The sequence below is a fragment of the Macrosteles quadrilineatus genome, unplaced genomic scaffold, assembly GCF_028750875.1.
Source record: "Macrosteles quadrilineatus isolate MER2022 unplaced genomic scaffold, UCM_ALF_1.0 Scaffold_6__1_contigs__length_79288215, whole genome shotgun sequence".
NCBI lineage: Eukaryota > Metazoa > Arthropoda > Insecta > Hemiptera > Cicadellidae > Macrosteles > Macrosteles quadrilineatus.
This window is the reverse complement of record NW_026542599.1, coordinates 43,643,618-43,659,912: the sequence shown is the minus strand read 5'-3', so window position 1 is coordinate 43,659,912 and position 16,295 is coordinate 43,643,618. Positions and strand designations below refer to the sequence as shown.

Sequence of the window (16,295 nt, the reverse complement as noted above, 5' to 3'; positions counted from 1 at the left end):
TGTCTAGGCTACTAGGTGTCTCCAGAATGTTCCACGGCAAGCTTATAAAGGGACCGTCTTCCGGCACACGGCAGTTGAGTTGAGTTAAGCCTTCCGAGAATCGTCGCAGCAAGCGCCCGTCGGTGTTAGTGACCAGTGCTAGTGCTAGTGGCAGTGACAGTGTAGTGACAGTGAGAGTAACAGTGTAGTGACTCTAGTGACAGTGTAGTGACAGTGTGTGTAACAGAAGTGATAAATCCTGTAAAGGTTAGCTGTAAGTAGAATCATTGTAAATAAGAATAGGCTTTAGCTAGGTTAGATAGGGTTAGTTAGGTGTTAGGTAATTCTAATATCTGTAAATATAGAATAATTAGTGTAAATAAATAGTTATTATAAAATCGCCAAGTTTTATTGTAAAGAACCTGCTAAGCCCGCAACAATTGGTGTCAGAAAGCGGCATTATTTTGGCGATTTTAATTGTAAAATATTGAGTTTTATTTTAGTTGTATTAGATATTAGTAAGATTCAGGGTCTTTGTTACATATTAGTAATTTGTCTCGTAAATTTGTTTACAAAGAAAAGTCATTTATTGTAAAATTATTTGTTTGGCATAAAAATGGCTTTCAAAGGTGTGAAGCTTGATGAGTTAAAAGTAGCTGATCTTAGGAGAGAATTAGAAGAACGAGATCTAGATAATAGTGGAACTAAATCAGCCCTTCAGGCACGCCTTAAACAAGCTTTAATTGATGCAGGTGAAGACCCAGATAACGTTTTATTTGAAACATCTGATATGAACAAAATGCTTAAGAACTTAGAGTCAAAAATGTCAAATCTAGAATCTAATATTGAGTCGAAAATGTCAGAAAATAGTAAAACATTAGAGTCAAAAATGTCAGAAACTAGTAAAACTTTAGAAAACCTAGAAGCTAATATTGAGTCAAAAATGTCAGAAACTAGTAAAGCGTTAGAAAACCTTGAAGCTAATATTGAGACAAAAATGTCAAATGTAGAATCAAAAATGCTGAACAAGTTAGATGAGTATTCTAGCAAAGTTGATGATTTAGAAAGTAGGATGAATGAAATGGATGAGAAATTTAATTGTATAGAAAAAAATCTAGAAGATAGGTTAGTTAAGCTTAGGCAGGAAATGGCTGCATCGGGGAGTTTCACACCTGCGTCATCGGCTAGCACTGGCGAACTTCAGCAGGATAACGCCCTAGATACGATCTCCAAGCCAGCGTCCACCATTGCTGCCGTTGCCCCTCAGAACATCGTTCCTCACTTCGATGGCAAAACCCCCTGGGAGGACTACATGCTTCTCTTCGAGACAGCGGCTATGGTCCATGGGTGGACCGAGGAAACAAAGGCTTCGACGCTGTGTCTTGCACTGCGGGGCGATGCGTTATCAGTTCTGCATGCTATGCCAATGGCGGAGCGGAAGAATTTCGCAGAATTAGTAAGAAGATTGGACATGCGCTTTGGACATCGACATATGGACCAGCTCTACCGATCACAGCTGCGGAACCGGATCCAGAAGCCCAGCGAGTCACTCCAGGAGTTTGAAGCCGACATTGCTCGCCTGGTGAGAAACGCCTATCCATCGGTCACGGATGATGTCTACGAGAGTTTGGCGGTGGATAAATTCCTAGACGGTCTACGTGAACCTGAGACTCAACAGGTAGTGAAGCTCGCCAGACCAAAGACCCTGAGTGACGCACTGACACAGGCACTGGAGTTCGAGGCTGTGCGACAGTCGGTGAGGGGCCAGGCTCGAGTCCGCGTGGCAGACGCAGAACCTACAACTCCACTGGACATCGAGGAGCTAGTAAAGAGAGTGCTGGAGGCACTAAAAACTCGTCGCCGGCAGATACGCTGTTGGAGCTGCGGACAGATGGGACATCCCCGGAGTAAATGTCCTTCGACCACATCAGAACCGACGCAGGAAAACTAAGGAGGGTTGATGGAAAGGGGCAACCGTCAGCCCGCGATTGGAAAGCCCCGAGGAAAAGTGGTAAAGTTGCTTCACTGGGAAGTCAGTCGAGCAGTTTCTACGTCGACGGAAAGGTGAACGGGCGTCTCCAAAGCTGTCTTCTGGACACCGGGGCGACTATGACCATCCTGAATCCAAACACTGTGTCGACGGAAGATATTTCACCAACATCATGGTCTCTACGTACAGCTACAGGTCAGCTGGCTCAGGTCTATGGGCAGACGGTTGCTACCTTCCACATCGGTGGCTGCGTGTTTCAACACTGCGCACTTGTTGCCGACATAGACGAGGACGTGATTTTGGGAACCGATATAATGGTGAAGTACGGACTGAAGTTGGACATGTCAAGAGGACTAGTGACTCTCGGAGATGAAGATGTCATACTACGACACGGAAAAGATATCTCTGCACGCGTCCACCTTCTGGAAGACACAACGCTACCAGCACGCAGCCAAGTCATCGCCCGAACTATTGTCGAAGGAGATTGGACTAGTGGGCAAAGTGTTCTTCTGGAGCCAGGAAGTGACAGTGAATCCCAGCTTGGACGTGGTGTCTTTGTCGCCAGATCTTTATTTAACTTAGGACATGAAAATCCGGTGCAACTGATGAACTTGAATGGTTTTCCTGTTACGATGAAAAGAGGAGTAACGATCGGAACGTGCGTGGCTGTTAATTCGGTGGTACGTCAACAAAGATCATGCCCGCCATCTCCAAATGGATTACCGAAGGAGCTAGAAGATTTCGTGGAGAGCACCTGTCAGGAGCTGACGCATCAACAAAGTGCAAAAATAAAGGACTTTATTACTAGATGGCAAGATGTCTTTGAGTACGGAAGTGGCCCTAGAGGAAGGACGAATATAGTACAACACAAGATAGACACCGGAGATGCAAAACCCATACGTCAGGCCCCTAGACGACTCCCACTGGCAAAACGTGACGAAGCCGAGAGAATCATAAAGGAGATGGAAGCGGATGGTGTCATCGAGCCTTCTAGCAGCCCTTGGGTGTCACCTGTGGTACTAGTGAAAAAGAAAGACGGCTCAACAAGATTTTGCGTAGACTACCGCCTTCTCAACAATGTCACCAAGAAAGACAGCTACCCTCTACCCAGGATTGATGACACACTCGACACTCTGGGAGGATGTCAGATATTCTCAACCTTAGACCTCAGAAGTGGCTACTGGCAGGTCGGGCTCGCTCCTGAGGACAAGGAGAAGACAGCGTTCTCTATTGGGACAGGACTTTGGCAATTCACTGTGCTTCCTTTTGGACTTTGCAATGCCCCTGCTACTTTTGAAAGGCTCATGGAGAACGTCCTCAGGGGATTGTCATGGGAAACATGCCTGGTATACTTGGATGACATTATCGTCCTAGGCAAATCCTTCGAAGACCACCTGAAGAACCTGGAGAATGTCTTTATGCGACTGCGGATGGCTAATCTCAAGTTGAACCCCAAGAAGTGCAACTTGTTCCGCAAACAGGTTAATTACCTCGGCCATGTTGTATCAGACAAAGGAGTATCTGTGGATCCGGAGAAGATCAGAGCTATCACTGATTGGCCAATACCTCAGGATAAACACCAAGTTAGGAGCTTCCTTGGGCTGTGCGCTTACTACAGAAGATTTGTAAAAGGATTTGCTAATATTGCCAAACCACTAACTAAATTGACCGAAGACAAGAGAATCTTTGTTTGGGACAACGACTGTGAGAAATCTTTTGAAGAGCTGAAGGCTAAATTATGCAGCGCACCTATATTGAGCTATCCACGACCAGACGGAAAATTCGTACTAGACACGGATGCCAGCAATACCGCCATTGGAGGAGTCCTTTCTCAACTTCAGGATGGAGAAGAACATGTGATCGGATACTTCAGTAAGGTACTGTCAGCACCGGAGCGAAATTACTGTGTCACCAGGAGGGAGCTTCTGGCTGTGGTGAAGTCCATAGAACACTTTCACAAGTATTTGTATGGAAGAAGGTTCCTCTTGAGAACGGACCATGCCGCACTGATATGGCTTCTAAGATTCAAGTCTCCAGAAGGGCAGGTTGCTAGATGGTTGGAAAGGTTACAGGAGTATGACTTCGAATCAGTCCATCGTGCGGGACCGAGCCACAGGAATGCGGATGCACTTTCAAGAAGACCATGTGGAGACACCTGCATGCACTGCACACGCAAGGAAGACAAAAGTGCATCAGTTCATCGCGTGACCGCCGTTGACGACGAATGGGACAGTAAGAAACTGTCAGAGGACCAGAAGGAAGACCCAGACCTAAGACACGTCATGCAGTGGAAGATGGACAATAAAGGAAGACCGTCGTGGCAGGATATTGCTCCATTGTCTAAGAACGTCAAGACCTACTGGGCGCAGTGGAACTCGATTTTAATGGAAGAAGGAGTTTTGAAGCGAGTCGTCGAATCGGAGGAAGGGGGGCACCGGAAACTCCAAATAATAATTCCAAGGAAGAGGGTTCCTGAAGTGCTAAGGGAAGTGCACGATGGAATTTCTGGAGGCCATCTAGGGGTACATCGTACACTGGTGAAAGTAAGGGAGCGCTTCTACTGGGCTAATCAGAAAGATGACGTCATAGACTGGTGCAGAAGATGTGTGACCTGCGCAGCATCAAATGGCCCTGTCAACAAACGAAAAGCCCCAATGAGGAAATACAACGTAGGTGCCCCGTTCGAGCGCATTGCCATTGACGTTGCAGGACCGTTCCCCATGTCCGATGCTGGAAATAGATTTATTTTGGTTGCGATGGACTACTTCAGCAAATGGGTAGAGGCCTATGCATTGCCTAACCAGGAAGCGGTAACAGTTGCAGATATATTAATCAAAGAACTGGTTAGCCGATTTGGCGTCCCGCTCGAACTTCATTCTGACCAAGGAAGAAATTTTGAGTCAGCGGTATTCTCTAGAATGTGTGAAGTTCTTGGTATCCGGAAGACTCGAACAACACCTCTTCATCCACAGTCAGATGGCATGGTAGAACGCATGAACAGGACGATGGGAAGATATCTGTCAAAGGTTGTCTCCGAACATCAGCGGGACTGGGACCAATACCTGCACCTGTTCCTACTTGCTTATAGGAGTTCTGTCAACGAAACCACCGGCCAAACTCCAGCCAACGTAGTTTTCGGGCGAGAGCTACGTCTTCCATGCGATTTGCAGTATGGATTGAAGCCGGATGAATGTGTGGTTGGCGAGGACTACGTATCGGATCTGCGGAAGAGGATGGACGAGATACATGAGAAAGTTCGTCGCAACATATCTGGAGCAAGTGACAGGATGAAGGAGAGGTACGACGTGAAGGCCGAGAAAGGAGGGTTCACACCTGGTGATCTCGTGTGGCTGCATAATCCCCGAAGGCGTCGTGGTTATTCACCTAAACTCCAGAACTCATGGGAAGGACCCTATGAAGTTATTTCCCGTTTAAATGACGTCATCTACAGGATTAAGAAACAACCAAATGGCAAACCAAAAATAGTTCATTTTAACAGGCTTGCACCCTACAAAGGAGATCACGGCCAACAAGTTCGGAACCTCTCAACCGAGCCAAGAGACGTCGTGCCTGAGAGACATGGAAATGAAGGACCGAGGCTGTTATACAAGGACCTCTTCACCTTGCCAGTGGAATATGCCTTGGCACACTGCGTAGCAGAAGACCTGAGAGCGTCGCGAGGTATAGCCACAGTCTTCAGGAAAAAGTTTGGAGGGACCGAAGATCTTGAGCGGCAGAGCCCCACCATTGGTACGACCCTTCACCTGAAGCGCAACGGCCAGCATTTGTTCTACCTCGTTACGAAGGAAACGTCAAGTAAGAAGCCCTCCTACGAATCGTTGAAGAAAAGCCTGCAAGACCTGCGAGACAAACTTCTTCGGATTGGAATCAAAAAGCTTGCTATTCCCAGGCTGGGATGTGGTTATGACGGACTGGAATGGAGGATTGTGAGAAATATGGTGCAGGAACTTTTTAAGGACACTGGCATCGAAATTGTGGTCTGCGTATACAACCCATGGGGAACCTCCGGTGGACCAGAAGATCGCAAGCTTCAGGGGAAATCTGTTCTGGGACAGAACAGTCTTAAGGAGGGGGTAGTGTTACAAGTCAGGAGCCCCGCGCAACAATAGCCAGGCGCCGTCTCAAAAGGGTTGTTTGTTTACACGGGTTTCTCCTAGCGCACCACTGATAGACAATAGACCCATGTCAACGGACTACCTCAATAGGGGCCCTAGAACCTTCTACACTTCTACGGCGTAAACACCTTTGTCTAGGCTACTAGGTGTCTCCAGAATGTTCCACGGCAAGCTTATAAAGGGACCGTCTTCCGGCACACGGCAGTTGAGTTGAGTTAAGCCTTCCGAGAATCGTCGCAGCAAGCGCCCGTCGGTGTTAGTGACCAGTGCTAGTGCTAGTGGCAGTGACAGTGTAGTGACAGTGAGAGTAACAGTGTAGTGACTCTAGTGACAGTGTAGTGACAGTGTGTGTAACAGAAGTGATAAATCCTGTAAAGGTTAGCTGTAAGTAGAATCATTGTAAATAAGAATAGGCTTTAGCTAGGTTAGATAGGGTTAGTTAGGTGTTAGGTAATTCTAATATCTGTAAATATAGAATAATTAGTGTAAATAAATAGTTATTATAAAATCGCCAAGTTTTATTGTAAAGAACCTGCTAAGCCCGCAACAATACGCCGAGCAAAACGTTTGCATTGTAATACACCAAATTAATAATCAATATAAATGTCTACCTGAATCTAACAATTCCATAAGTCATTGAACTTACTTAAAAGGATATTAAACTAGACTAAATTCATTTTGATTTATGTAGACTACATTACGAACGTAAGTAGACTAAAATATACAAAGTAAAAAAATACAAACACTAAATTAAAGGCAAAGGTACTTGACCTGTGTTGGTTCAATTGAAAAAAACTTTTACCAGTGACTTTTGTACCAAAGTAACGTTAATTCTGTTCATATTACCGTCCCTCATTTTAGCATTAATATCAATTTTTTTTTCTGTATCATACAAAGGTAAACAATTCAAAGGTGACCTTCAAATCGCCCACCTTCAGGTCATGGCGCTTCTTGGGTGCCAATGGATGTGAGTACAGGGTATTGAGCTGTGCAAAATTGAAGTTTAATAAACTTTTATCAACTTTTATCTACTTTTCAAATATTCCGGCGTAATGCTGTTTACCTAAGTGCGATATATTTGACCCTCCATTCACCTTTAATAGATTTTAGCGCGATATTGTTTGACGTTTGTGAGTCTCTTTTAACTTTTGAAGTTTAACAAAATATACTGTTAATGGCATTTTGACTTAAATATTAGCTTTGCTCATGACCCTTCTTTACTATCTGTGTTGGTTTGTTGAAAAGTTAAAATAAGGTTTCAGTATTTTATTTTATTTCGATAAGCGTTGTGTTTATGACCCTTCATCAATTTCTCACAGCTTTTAGCGTCATGCCTATTTATATATCTTTATTTTATTTATTTTTTATTATATATTTTTAACTAAAACTTGTGTTATTTAGCAACTTTTAGTATAAATAAACCTGATGTTGTCGGTGTTTTATTGACGCTTGATACTTTTTAGCGTGATGTTGACACTTCTATAACTTTCGTTGAATTTTAAAATTACATTGGAAGGGCAAATTATACATTGTTTCTTTCAGGTATCAGTCATAACTGTTTTTCAATTGAGAAACAATTCCACACTTGCATTTGCAAACGCTTTACTGTACATTACACAGTTGCGGTTGGTGCTGACGAACAATAATGTTGACTTCAGCATTTGACTCAGCAAGACATTCAGCATCAACTGAGTATTCTTGAGTGTTATTTGAGACAATGTGTGTGCGTGTGTGTGTGTGTGTGTTTTATCTGAGCAAAAATTCAAACAGGTAACTATTTTCCAATATTTATGCATGGGTACATTTATAAATTTGCATTTCCGTCGGCCCTATTTGACCAGTGTTTTCCAGTGTAGTAGGGCCTAATGTAAAATTCAAGAGTCCAACAATGTGTTCGTTAAATGTGTTTAAGTACCCTCTCGCATCTTTCTAGATCACTAGCAAGATAAATTAGTATTGTAAAGGTTTTTCAGGTGAACACCTAAAATGTTAACAGTAAAAAAAACCTAAAACGTTAACAGTTAAAAAACCTAAAAACTTTGATATTTAAAAACCCTAAAAAACTTTCTAACTTTATTTTTTAAAAGGCCTATGGAATAATTTAATTGATAGCCTGTTGGCGAAGGACAACTGTGGCCAGAATCAGCCCGTTTGGAATTGAACTGGCAACCTTAAGATTTAAGGTAAACGCAATAACCACTCAGCTAACTTGGCAGTTTTACATTATGTTAATTAATGTTATACGGACTACCGACTACAGACTGAGGACAATGTACTGTATAATGTTTGCTATTAGAATTGGAAAAAATAAAATATTAAACATAATTAAGGCAAAAAATTCTATCGAGTCACAATAAACACAAATCAAAATAATATTTGCTTGTTGGGAACTAGTTGTTCAAAAAAATAATAAAAATGGTAAATACTTTTTATTTTTGCTATTGATAAGAAATATGGTTATAAAACTTGAAATTTTGAATTGGTTCTACTGTATTTGAGCTGTTAATAATGAGATGGAAACTTTATTCACTATGAAACAGAATAGTCTAAATAGTTCAGTTATCACAAAGTGAGGTATCACTTGAAGGCATAGGGAACTATGTTTACACTTTGCTTGAGTATCGCAAGTTATATACCTTGAGATACCGTGTATGGAATAGTTGTCCCAGGTTGATTATGTTATGTTGGGTATAGAGCATTATTGCCATATAGCAAAAATATATAATTTTTTGTAAAATGTATGTTAAAAAACATAAACTTTGATTTTTTCGTGACACTAAAGTTTGTTAATTTTTTGCTGCAGAAAAAACCAAAATGAATGTCATTTTAACATTAATCTTAAGTAATAATGTTGTGATGCAAACAATATGATGAGAAAAATAATTTAAAATGTACATAACGTGGGTATTGATCTAATGACAGAGTATACAACTTGACAATATCGTTTTATTTGTTGTCCTCTACTGTTTAACCATGCCAAACCGAAAGGACGACTTATTTTGAACTAGACTTATTTTGAACTAGATACAATGCTAGCACCAAAAGCTTCGTTGGCATCCCTCTTAATTAAATTATCATGGTATGGGAAAAGAGCAAAATACAACCTCAATGTTAGGATACGTATCCTCTCTAAAACTGGCTACAGATGATGAATACAGATTTTATATTATTTGCTTTAGCACCAAAAGTCAATTGCAAGGACGTGTGGCATGTGTATATTTCAGGCTTACACAATTACAAACTTGATTACACATATTCAGGGTCCAAGCCGACTATTATAGAGCTCAAAAGGAGAAAAAAGTCTATATAAAGTCTTAAAAGAAGACTCAAATACTTAATACCTTCTCTTGTAGCAAACGTGTGAAGCAGCATTGTATCATAATATTGTTACATTACTTTGACACTGTTATGAGTTTGAATCTGAAAATTAATTCAGGATTTTGAGGGAAGACAGTTTGTAATTTGAAAATGAGAGAAAACTCAATCTGAATTCCTCTTCATATTAATGAACCTTTAGAATATTGAATGTAACCATTGTTTGGATTGCCAAAGGCAGAATCGTTATTCATGTTCAGTTTTTCTTTCGATGCTATTATTAAATAATTACCTGACTTTACGATTAATTATTGCACACAGCTAAGCTTTTGTTCATTGACTGTACTATGACTAATTGTTGTATTTTCGGAAATTTGTACATTGTTACAAACCCAATCTACTTATTTTTTTAGAAATTTTTTAGTCAATTATTGAAATAGATTTTTGTGTTCATTAGTTGTTTCCCGTTTTTATTTACTAAATGGAAAAAAATATTGTACAGTACTATCGTCAACATTGTCGGGGTATAAGGGAGGTTTAGATTGTTAAGCCAAATTGCGGTTTTGTTACTCTCTTAATGTCTAAAGTGGTTTTGGAAGTAAATCGATATGAACTATATAGCCAACGAGTAGTTAGATTTTCTTGAAATGTTGTCTATAGGCACTATTTTCAACGATGTTTAACGCCAAGTTTGGAATTGTAAACTCAAACTTCAAAAATGGCTCCAATAATTTTAATGTAAATTCCAACAGTTTATAGGCACCTTTTTATCCTAAAACATGAACAACACCAGCAGCTTGTAAAAAAAAACAAAAAAAAAAACATAAAGTACACAGTAAAAAATTTTAGTGCGTGTAGTAATGTAAAACAAATATTTCTGTGTTTGATTAACGCCTCGATTTCGTTATTTTGCACAGGGGTAGAGAAAATGCTGTCTAAGTTTAATAAATGTAAACTTGCTATACACAAAGCCGAATAATTGCATTTGACATTAAACAATTTACTATTGATAGTAATACAGCCTGTAGTACAAATACAGTAGTAATTTATAAAACTCCAACAAAAATAATAGGCAAATTTGGAAACTAATTCCAACCCAACAGTAATAAATGCTGAACACAAAATTTTCAACAAGATGAAAGCTCTCGCATTACAATGCATAAACCCCTCATAAGGCGGGAATTAAGTAGTGAGAGGAGTTGAGTGGTTAGACAAAGCCAATACCAGTACAGGGTGTGCAGCATGTGTGATTGTAGGCTGTTGAAATGTGCTTAATTAAAGCTTTCATAAGTCACAAACCTTAAATAAGTTTGCTATATAAGGATTTATGTAAAAGTCATGGTGAAAGTGATCGACCTTAGTTGAAAAACTTTATTAATACAGCATAGGTAAAAATACCAGTTTAGCGCATCAATAAAATGAACATATATAAAATTATCCGATTAAACACTAGAAAATTTGGGACTTAATTTCTTACTTGTTTTGTGCGTGTGCCGGGAATCAAACATGCCCTTTGTTATCATAATCAAAAGTATATTTTGAAAGCAAAATTGAATAAAGCAGTGGACGTAAACAAACAATCTTAAAAATAACAATGACACAATGTTACTTGAAGAAAAATGAGCCCAGATATCCAATCCATCCGGGTCTTTGTAGTAATGATTACAAATGCTGAGTAATCAACGGCTATATTACTCTACTTGATTGTGGGGAAAATCCCCTTTCCGAAATAAAAAGTGGATTAGAAGGAGAGAATTACTAATCACATTGTTTCAATACCAGTTTCACAAAGGGTTTTAAAATTCAAACACTGATACATAATTGTTGTGCAATTGAAACAAAGTAAAATGTTTGTGAAAACTTTATAGGAATTACATAAGATGGAGTTTGTTCATTATTAGCAATACTTTTCTACATATTTGGAATAAAATTATCTTAAACAATTTACATTACAAATTAAATATAACATTAAATATTTGATGGGTAAATAGTCAATGTGTTTAATAAAAATTTGTCTTACAGCTTTTTTATAATTATAACATTACTTGCTGTTTAAATTTACCCAGAGAAAATCAAAATACATACATTGTTAAAATAAAAATAATTTAAACCATTCTATATTGTGTAGGACTTTCTAGTTTAAATAATTTTAGTATCTCAACACGGCGAGTTTCACTCTAGTTTATTTTTATTCGGTATCCTAAGGAAAATTAAAACTTCAAACACAGGTTTTGGTCTCGTTCAAGCAAACTTCTAAACAATTTTCCAAGTCAAATGAAGTAAAGTTTCAGTTGTTTCATTATATTAACAAAATGTTATTATTTCAATGTTACTGAAATATTTAGCAGTAAAAAAAATTAACTTGAAGTAAACACTATTCTGGTTATGCAAAAAGAACTATCAGTCAATCCATTGTTATGTTTCATTATCTAGATAAAATTTATTCATGCTCAAGTAAACTTCAATGATAAAAAGCTTAGTATGAACATATATTTATATAAAAAAGTATTATATACTAAATAACAAAGATTTTTTTTCATTATTAAATCGTTAACAATGTTTATTTGTTTATTTGTTGTGTGCAGTACAGTAATGGCATTATTGAGATGTTGTGATTAGATTTCACCACTAAAGATGAATAAATACAGGGACATTAAAAAAAATTTAATAAAAATATTAAACTTTAACAAAGAATTTGTTTGATAATAAAGTAATATACATGTTGTGATAAACTGCGTAAATATTACAAAATATTAAGAAATAAATATTTTAAATAAGCACCTCACTTGGAATGTAATAGATTTTCGTTTATGTCTTTTTCATGACATGGAAATACACCAAACAGTAGTGCCATTAGATTTGTAAAACTGCCGTAAATGTATTACATTACATTGACCAAAGTGTGACTTTCATAACAGAGTTCTAGTGATATTTCAGATTTGTCTATTGGAACATGTTTTACATTAATATTCAGAACACAAATGAAGTCTTAATCCCTTTATAATTTATGTAGTGTTTCTGATTTTAACACAATGAATTTTTATTTGTTTTTAGGTTTCTTGGATCATAACTAGTCTTGTATTTTGAAACATCAAAATTAAAGAAATTTATTCCCCGGAAATTATAACTATTCTCTTTCATTGACATTTTTTCCATTTTTTTAAATCCATGAACTTTGATTGGAAGTGATTGGCTTTCGTTGTATTTAAGTATACAAAAATAATTTAAAACATTTTTATATGATCATGAAAAAAAGTATAAATACGTTGAAAAAATGAAGAAATCTTGAGTTCAAACATCGCCCTATGTGCAATAGTTCTGACTTTTTATTACAATAAAAACAGCTTTGTCAATGAAGTCCTTTTTTGGGAACGGCAGTCTTTTTAGCGAATTTCCCATATAGGGAATATATATATATATATATATATATATATATATATATTTATATATATATATATATTTATATATATATATATTTATATATGTGTCCGTTAGCGCGATAACTCGAGCAAAATTGATCCGATTTTGATGAAATTTGGTACAAACGTGTAAACCTACATTTATTCGAACGAGTTCGCGAACCAGCATAATCGGACCATGGGATCAGGGGTTTATGGGGGGTTTTATGGGGTAAAAATGGGTTTTTCTCATTTTTGTCCCTAAAAACTTTAAATTTCTAAATTTCTCTCTAGACTATTTTGAAGAGCTTAAAAAAACAAATAATTTAGTATATTGAAGTTTTTTTAAATGTTCATTGACTACGGAGAAAATTAAAAAAATTGTAAATTTAAAATTCTTATGTTATTCTTATGGAGAATAAATAAACTGTTCTAGTTTGCTTGTTTATGGATATATTTTAATCAAATTTGGCAATTTGGCTTATTTCATACTAAGCTATCAATATTTCAATTGAAAAAACACACCTCAACATCTTCCCCGTAGCAGCAAACCTAACTACTCACTAAAATTAATGTTATTTAAATAGGAAATAAATCTGAAAATTTATAGGGAATATTTTAGTAGAAATCAAGCCGGGTAAATGGAAATTCGCTTAGTATGCAGGTTTGCTGCGACGGGGGTATTTAATAATGCAACAGTCCTGCCTCTATAAGTCAACTTCAAATTATCTTATTGTAAAGTGTAACTGTATTAACAATCGCAAGGGGACGTGGGAAAATTGGGCAGTTTAATAGGGTCCAAAACTTGTTCCTAAGCTAAATTAATTAATCCAGTGCAATATTTAAGAAAGGTTATTAAGTGAATAGAACTAGCAATTTACAATACATTTTTTTATTTTAGATTCATCCTACCACTAGTGATTTAACCACCTCAATCAAGTCACAGTTTGTCATAAAAGTAGCTAATTTCAAAATACATTTTCATAAACAGCTGTAAATAAAAATTCACATTTAAACCGTTATAAAGAATGTTGGTCAGCACAACTGGATCTTTGAAAATGGACTAAAAAAATAAAATAAACTTGAGAGAGTCAAGGCCCTAAAGGGAATTACCTTTAGGCTATAATTACCATTCGCAGGCACGTTAGATCTTAAACTTTTAAATTACACCTGAATCGTAACAATTTCTGTTAGGACGGCTGGAAAAGGGATGTTACAGGGAAAGCCCTTATTTCCCCCCCCTTATTTTTGATTGTTTAAGTACGTATATAGATAGATTCTATTTGCTGTAGGCAAACTAAAATTGAATCAAAGGAAAGCATTAGTTAAACACATGGTCAGTGTATTAGGTACCTATGACATCAAAGGCCCAATTACAAAGGGCTGGAACAATACATACATACATCAGGGTAAGATAAATATTTATACAACTTTTTACCATTTAATGAATAATGGTTTACAGATTGTTCACAGCCTGGTAAACTTCTGGGTTTTAATTTTTTTTCTTTTTGCATGGCCAAAAAGGCTGTTCATTATGTTGGGACTAAAATATTTGAATTTTAATTTGACTTTTTTTACAAAAATATTAGTTGGATAAGAAAACAACCAAACATATATTCATGTATTCATTTCATTTCATTTCATTATTTGTCATGAGAGCCGAAGCCCCCTGACTACATACCCGGTACCTGTCGTGAGACTTACCCGGGCCCCATGATGTAGGCCGAAGCTTACGCATCAACCTTTTGCACATCATGGGCGGATGACTTAAGGTCATCAGGCTCACCGGCTGCCGAAGCAGACCCTTCGGAAAGAGGGTTGCCCCTCAATCCTAACCAGGGTTTCCGGCTACTTGTTTAAGCGTCACTCCACCTGGGTTCCACTAGGTCGGGACCTAGAGGACCATGGTAGAGCGCCCCGACGCATTTAGTGCAAGTAACACTCGGGACCTATCTAATCCCTGACAGGCAAACCCGCCATCAATAGCCAGAAGGAAGGGGACCGTCAGCACGCTGACGGGGGGAACCCCAACCTCCCATTTACATATTCATATTCATGTATGGAGAGTAAATTTGCAGTTCTACTATTTTTGATAGGCCAAAACCTTTCTTGTGGGAAAAGAATTTATACCAATAGACTTGAAATTGCCAAATAATATATTGGTGTAAAATAATCTTTTGCCTTACATATATATTGCTATTCAAGAAGTATGTTTGGCCAAGAATTATGATTTTAAAAAAGATTGCATCTTAATAGTTGGGTTTGTTTATTTGAGGGTTTTTGCCGAAGCAATCTCGACACCTAGTAGAAGCATTGGTCCACCCAGTATACTAAGAAGTCCCCTACTAATATATCAGATGCATTGAAACAAATCCCAAACTTTAAATTGTACACATCAACAACTAACATAATGTTGGTAAAATAAAACAAACAAAAACATTCCTGTGTACCACTTGAATCCGACTAATCATACAAAAATGGAACATTGAAATAATGGGGTGTTATTTTGTTGAAGTAATTTTATTCGCAAAACTATTTAAAATAAATTCAAGTAAATGTGATTTTATAAATTAAATAGATAATTAATTGTTGTGTGTTAATGACAAACTCATCAGCTAATTTGGCAAAAACAGCTGTTGCTATCTCTTGACTAGTTCCTATTTAAATAGAAGTATGAGTTCTGCCTTAAAGTTTGTTTTAGAATCAAGGGAAACGCGGGAATGTTTATGAAAGAAATATGCTATGCATTTCTTACACTGGAATTTATATGTCTGGCATAGTAATAAAAAATTAGTGACCTTTTTTAGGCATAGGTAGCAGGTATGTATTGCCATATAAGGAATATAAATTGCCAAGAGGTATATTGAACTACAAGAGCGCCTGCATTACTGTAAGAATGAATCTAGGGCGTTTTACTCTGCCGGATGTGATAAAGAATTTATCACCAATGCAATTTCATCCCTCACAATATGGAACTCATGATTATATTGTGAAAGTACCAACTTACTTCTTTAGAACTATAGATTAAATTAATGGACGATGTATGTTAGTTAAAGAATGGTTAAAGTTAGTAAGGAACAACACTTATGAATATATTATTTTTTTTACTAAGATTATTTGAGGAATATCCATATAAGTTACAATGCAATTAAACGGTGTATTACAAAATAGCATACCACTTAATTTTAAATTTTATTACAGTAGTAAATACACAATATTCCTTTAACAAGTTTCCTTAGACAACTGTTTAGAACTTAAGTTTTCTTCCTACTTTATATATTTGAATATACTATTTACTTTAATAACTTTTTATTTACTTTTTGTACCAGTTTAAACACAGCTTGACGATGTAAACCTAGTTTCCAAAAGCGCTTGTGAATAAAACAGTTTTATGTATTGGCCTTTTTGAGCATTTAAATTTAGTTATACATTTCATTATTTACTTTTGGATCAAAATTGTATGGAACAGTGATATCC

At 37.2% G+C, this 16,295-nt stretch overlaps 1 protein-coding gene across 7 annotated transcripts in view; it reads right to left on the bottom strand.

Moving 5' to 3' along the window:
• LOC128996278 (multiple PDZ domain protein-like) overlaps nucleotides 1-16,295 on the bottom strand; it is a 318,908-nt gene that overhangs the window by 258,005 nt on the left and 44,608 nt on the right. The gene's annotated exons all lie outside the window — the stretch shown is intronic.